This window comes from Otolemur garnettii, unplaced genomic scaffold, assembly GCF_000181295.1.
Source record: "Otolemur garnettii isolate 467f Iridium unplaced genomic scaffold, OtoGar3 scaffold00379, whole genome shotgun sequence".
Taxonomy (NCBI): Eukaryota; Metazoa; Chordata; class Mammalia; order Primates; family Galagidae; genus Otolemur; species Otolemur garnettii.
The window spans coordinates 81175-88427 of NW_003852774.1; positions in this window are offsets into that span (position 1 = coordinate 81175).

A 7253-nucleotide genomic window follows, 5' to 3' on the forward strand; every position below is an offset into this window, starting at 1 on the left:
GCCACAACGCCCGGCTATTTTTTGGTTGCAGCCGTCATTGTTGTTTGGCGGGTCCGGGCTGGGGATTCGAACCTGCTACCTTAGGTGTACGTGGCTGGCACCTTAGCCATTTGACTTTTCTTAAACAAAAATTGTTATTTGAATATTTACCATATCTTCTAGCCCTTTGCCAGGCAAAAGTCTTTCTTAGTCTTTATGGTCATTTTCCATGACCATACTTTTCAAAGTATACTTCACCAATATGTACTTGAAAGGACCTATGACAATAAGTATTTGCTTTGATATCCTGGTAGGTGTAACCTAACCTTTTTATTCAAAAGTTTTTGTTTTGAAGGAAACTTAAAACCTTGCTGTTACGCCTTAGATTGGCAAATTAACTAATGAAGCAAGTGGCTTTTACTCAGCAGGAGCGTCAGTGGCAGCTCTCAATTTTTCCTCTGGGGAAAAGAGAAGGGAAACTGGTAGAATCATTTTATAAATATTCTATTAAAAATATTATTTTACGGTGTGGAAAATGCCACCAGATGTCGGGTTAACATTGCAGCTCCCTTGAAGGCGCGGCTCCCGCTTCCAACCCCCTGGCAACCACCCCATAAAACCCCCATCACATCAGGAATAACACACCACAGGCTTTTGAGGGGAAACTAGGTCAACCGGCTGCGCCCTGATGGGCAGCTGAGGATTGCCTTTGAAGTTCTTTTAAAAATTTCGAGCTGTACAGCACTTGATTCTTTTGCTGCATTGTGGAAGGACCTCTTCAGCAATGATTTAAAAATATAGACATTATTTTACATGGCTGCTGCTATTCTTTCACTGAATTAAGAATTACTTACCTGGTCGTATAACTTGAAATTAGCATAGTAATAATAAAATCAAGCTATGGTTTTAGAATCGCTCTGATTTTCCTTTTTATCAATGGGACTAGACCATGAATTGAAAAAAACTAATAATCTATGCTTGGCTTTATTTTTATTTATTTATTTTTTATTAAGTCATATACATAGATCACGAATACATTTATGCTTTTGTGGGATTCAATATGTTGATTATTTGTACAAATTGGAGTGCTTACAAACTACTAATTAAAATAGCTTTCATCTCATTTACTTAATAACACTGTTAAGACATTCGTGTTCAATACTTGATAGATTTGACTTGTACCCTTGCAATATGCTCCATAGGTGTTGTCCCACCATTAACCCTTCCACTATCAAACCACCCCCTCTCCCTTCCTTCCTTCATCCTGGGCTACAGTTTTGATTCATCTTTCATATGAAAGTGTGAGTGATTATAAATTGGTTTTATAGTAGTAGTGAGTAATTGGATATTTTTTCCATTCCTGAGATACTTTACTTAGAAGAATATTTTCCAGCCCCATCCATATAAACATACAAGAGGAAAAGTCTCCATCTTTTTTAATGCTACATAGTATTCCATGGTATACATATACCATAATTTATTAATACATTCATGGGTAGATGGGCACTTGGGCTTCTTCCATGACTTGGCAATTATGAATTGAGCTTCAGTGAACAATCTGGTGCAAATATCTTTGTTGCCAAGTGATTTTTTGCAGGATCAAACGGCAGGTCTACATCCCTGAGTGTTCTCCAAACTTCTTTCCAAAAGGAATGTACTAGCTTGCATTCCCACTAGCAGTGCAGAAGTGTTCCCTTTTCTCCACATCCATGCCAACATCTGTAGTTTTGGGATTTTGTGATGTGGGCTAATTTTACCGGGGTTAGATGATATCTCAAAGTGGTTTTGGTTTGCATTTCTCTGATGATTAAAGATGATGAGCATTTTTTCATGTGTCTGTAGGCCGTGCACCTGTCTTTTTCAGAGGAGCTTCTGTTCATGTCTCTTGCCCACAATGAAATGGGATCACTTGTTCTTTTCTTATTAATAAGTTTGAGTTCTCTGTGGATTCTGGTTATTAGACCTTTGTCGGAAATATAACCTGCAAAAATCCTCTCCCACTCTGAGGGCTGTCTACTTGCTTTACTTACTGTGTTCTGGGCAATGCAGAAGATTTTTAGTTTGTTCAGTTCCCAGTAATGCATTTTTAATGTTGCTTCAATTGCCCGAGGGATCCTTCTCATAAAGTATTCTCCCAGGCCAATTTTTTCAAGTGTTTCCCCTGCACTCTCTCCAAGAATTTTTATAAGACACTTATGAAGAATTTCATGTCTTAAACTTTCATGTCTTAAGTTTAAGCCCTTAACCAGTGAGAATCAATTTTTGTTAGAGGAAAAGGTGTGGTTCCAGTTTCAGTCTTCTATAAGTCACCAGCCAATTCATCCATCACATTCCATGAAGCAAATATCACCCTGATCCCCAAACTAGGAAAAGACTCAACAAGAAAAGAAAATTATAGACCAATATCTCTAATGAATTATTGACCAATATCTCTAATGAATTTTGATGCAAGAAAGACCCAACAAGGAAAGAAAATTACAGACCAATATCTCTAGTGAATATTGACACAAAATTAAGATCCTAGCAAATAGAATCCAGCAACACATTGAACAAATTATACATCATGACCAGGTGGGTTTCATCCCAGAATCCCAAGGATGGTTCAATATATGTAAATCTGAAGGTGGTCCACGGAACCCCTTGTTCAGAGACGCAGAGGAAAGCACTGCTAGACAAAATGATTGTAATGAAAAGGGGGGCTGAGGCTCTGTCAGGCACACAGCTGACACCCATGTTTATTGAGCTCCTTATAAACTTGTCTTAGTAAAGGTTAAAAGTAGCAAAAAGAAGCGAAACAAGGTAAGATGTTAAAACTGCCATTAAAAACTCCAAATTGGCACAATACTACTGATCACAAGCACAGTTTAAAAAGGCATTTTTACTTCAAACTTAACCACAAAAGCCCCAGGATGTCTGTTCCTGTTTGCCCGTTTCCTCTAAGCTAAAACTGACGACTGTTGTGTAAGTGCGGGGGAGGTACAGGATACAGCAGCCCACTGCCTCAGCAAGTGTTATCACCAGCTACAACCTGGCGAGACCCACCAGCTACCTTATCTGTAAACATGTGACTGTCTGCCTTTAGGCAGATCTAAACATATTCTCAGAATAAGCAGCTTAAAGTCACGTTCCTCAGGGAGCACTTGAGAATAAACTACTATGCTGAGGGACGGGGGGGCTGCACCCCAACATAAATCTATAAGTATAATTCATCATATAAACAAAATAAAAAACAAAGACCATATGATTCTCTCAATTTATGCGGAAAAAGCTTTTGATAATATCCAGCATCCTTTCATCAGAACACTTAAGAAAATAGGTATAGAAGGAACATTTCTTAAACTGATAGAGGCCATCTACAGCAAACCCACAGCCATATTGTATTGAATGGAGTAAAACTGAAATAATTTCCACTCAGATCAGGGACCAGGCAAACCCATTGTTTCCACTGCTTTTTAACATTGTAATGGAAGTCTTAGCCATAGCAATCAGGCAAGAGAAGGCAATCAAGGGTATCCAAATAGGGTCAGAGGAGATCAAACTCTCACTCTTCACAGATGATATGACTGTATATCTGGAAAACCCCAGGGACTCAACTACAAAACTCCTAGAAGTGATCAAGAAATACAGCTGCATCTCAAGATACAAAATCAATACTCACAAAGCTGTAGCCTTTATATATACCAACAATAATCAAGGTGAAAAACAATTAAGGACTCTATTCCCTTTACAATAGTGCCAAAGAAGATGAAATATCTGGGAGTGTACCTAACAAAGGACATGAAAGAGCTCTATAAAGAAAACTATGAAACTCTGAATAAAGAAATAGCTAAAGATGTTAACAAATGGAAAGATATACCATGCTCATGGCTGGGAAGAATCAACATTGTTAAAATGTGTATGCTTGCCAAAGCAATCTATAGATTTAATGCAAACCCTACTAAAGTACCTCTGTCATACTTTAAAGATCTGAAAAAAAATTAGTACTTCATTTTATATGGAAACAGAAAAAAAAACTTGAATAGCCAAGACATTACTCAGAAATAAAAACAAATCAGGAGGTATCACACTACCAGACTTCAGACTATACTATAAATCTATAGTGATTAAAACAGCATAGTACTGGCAGAAAAATAGAGAGGAAGATGTGTGGAACAGAATTGAAAACCAAGAGATGAATCCCAACACTTACTGTCATTTGATCTTTGATAAGCCTATCAAAAATATAAATTGGGGAAAAGATTCCCTATTTAACAAATGGTGCTGGGTGACTTTTCTTTTTTTGAGACAGTCTCACCCTGTTGCCTTCGGTAGAGTGCTGTGGCATCACAGCTCACAGCAACCTCCAACTCCTGGGCTTAGGTGATTCTCTTGTCTCAGCCTCCTGAGTAGATGGGACTACAGGTGCCTGCCACAACACCTGGCTATTTTTTGTTGCAGTTTGGCTGGGGTGGGGTTCAAACCTGCCACCCTCAGTATATGAGGCTAGTGCCCTACCCACTAAGCCACAGGTGCCACCTTTGACTCTTCTATAAAGACATTAAGGGGGCCTATTTTATACCCTTTGTGTGGAAATGTTATCTATGACTTATTTTTTAAAAAGTATTGGATAATGAAATATTTTAATAAGTGGGGTTTGAAATAACTTGTGTAATTTTTAATTATGCCTTTTCAAATAAAATGTGGTAGAAATCAAATTTATTTTAACATGGTAGTAAATGATTAATGATTTTGCATATACTGTATATATGTGTATATTTATATACCTGATTATAACAGGCAAAATACTTGCATATATATTTAGATTTAATAAACTAACTTTACTCTTTCATTTTTCTTTTTTGAAGACCTCCTGTTTTTCATTTTAGTGTCTCAGACCACCAAGGAGTGGGTGCACACCCAAAGAATAAATAGTTTACAAGTAGACTCTTGCATACGTTACCATTGCTGCCTCAATAGCAAAGACTTTGTGGGAGCACAAAAAGCCTTTACTTGTTTAAGAATCATATCTGAGACTAAATCCTTGCTTTGCTATTTATTATTTGCTATTTATTTTGCTATTTATTATTTGCTATTTATTAACTCTGGATCAGTGGACAAGTTGTTTAACCTCTCTGGGCCTATTTCCTCACCTGTAAAGCAGACTTATCATCTATCTGCTAGACTAATGTAGCCAAATGTACTACATGTACTAAATGTAGCCAAAGTTACTTTGGCTTATAGCATTGGGGGTATAACAAGGTTGAAAATAATGAGCCTATAGTCATTTTTGGCTGGTCTTCTATCAACTCCAATGCTGGAACTCCATATGTGACATCCTTCTTCTCTCCCTCCACAATCATTGCTCTGAAGACTTTGAAAGAGAAGAGTCACACAAACTCTGGCTTAGTGCCATCAACCATTAAAGTTTAGGAGATGCTGCATTTCATCCTGATAGTTGTCACCAGCATTACTGCTGTTGCTGTCACTATGGAAACACCACAGCAATCGCCGTGGTTATTCTTGCTCCTGTACGTTATTCTTTGTCCTCATTCCCTCTAGGAATTCTTACGTATTCTGCTCCACCCAGCTGTTTGCCTTATCATTGAGAGAAATGGAATGGACTCTTTCTCTCTAGAAATCCCTTATACTCAGCATTGGTCTTTCATCCTATAACTCCTAACTTTTCTCCCAGCTGTGCTGGAGATATGCAGTACCCACTTGTGATAATACCTAGTTGGTGCCGGGTACAGTGCTGAATACTGGGGGACCAGAGATGACTGAGACATAGCTTCTGCTCCTCAGGAACCATCAGTCCAAAGGCATCCCCTTTAGTCTTGGAAGTTATACCATATTTCATTAGGTTCAGTCCCTCAAATCAACCTGGGTGCTCACCCTCTTCCTTTTGCTTCCCCTTTCTCTGTCTAAAATATGGCTCTTCCCTTGTAGCTTGGGTGACTGAGTGGTTGGAGATGCCAATAATCAAGACTGGAAACCCAGAAAGAGTAACCAATCAGAACATCTTTTCTAAACAGCGGTTCTCAACCTCTGGGTCGCAACCCCTTTGGGGGTGGAACGACCCTTTCACACGGGTTGACTAAGACCATCAGAAAACACATTATAATTCGTAACAGTAGCAAAATTACAGTTGTAAAGTAGTAATGAAAATAATTTTATGGCTGGAAGTCACCACAACATGAGGAACTGTATTAAAGGGTCGTGGCATTAGGAAAGTTGAGAACCACTAATTTAGGAAATATATGTATAGCTCTGTCCCTATTGTTAATTTTTGTTTTTCCTAAACTTAAGTCATAAATAACAGTATTTTCCTGTTTTTGCTTGTTTTGTGTTGCTACAACAGACCATCACAGACTGGCAATTTGTAAAGAAAAATAGTTTATTTAGCTTACAGTTCTGGAGCTTCGCAAGTCCTATACCAAGGTGCTGGCATCTGTCAAGGGCTTTCTTGCAGTACTATCCCATGGAAGACAAGGTGAGAGAGGAAAAAAAGAGGACTGAACTTGGTATTATAACAAGCCCACTATCCTGATAATGAACCCACTCCTGAGATAATATTAATCCATTCATTAGAGCAGAGCCCTCATGATCTAGCATCTCTTCAGGTCCCACCTCTCAACACTGCACACTGGGCATCAAGTTTCCAACCCATGAATTTTGTAGGACACATTGAACCAGGGGCATTTGCAGAATTTATGAAGTAAAAATAGTCAGACAAAAACTGTTTACCTTTTAACTTGAGGGGAAAAAAGAGTTTTACAGCTATTTTTTGGGCGAGGGAAAATTTATTCTACTCCCCTCAAGTAAAAGGAAGTTAAATTACCAGATCAGACATGGTACTAAAAATTATAAAGGAAGTAGTACATTTAATCTTAATCATATGATGTTTCATTATTAGCCTGGCTTTTTTTTTTTAGGGTAACTTCAAAACAACAATAAAAAACATAGGCTAAGAATAAATGCCTTCTCCAAGGTCATAGAGTTAGAAAGTATCAAAGAAAGGTCCATGCTTTTAACTACCTAGTAACACTACCTTCTACATTCGTGAGTATACAAAAGTCCAGATGTTAGGCTTGGCACCTGTAGCTAAGTGGTTAGGGCGCTGGACACATGCACTGAGGTAGGCCAGTTTGAATCTGGCCAGGCCTGCTAAACAACAATGACAACTGCAACAACAACAACAAAAAGTATAGCCATGCATTGTGGTGGGCACCTGTAGTCCCAGCTACTTGGGAGGCTGAGGCAAGAGAATCACTTAAGCCCAAGAGTTTGAGGTTGCT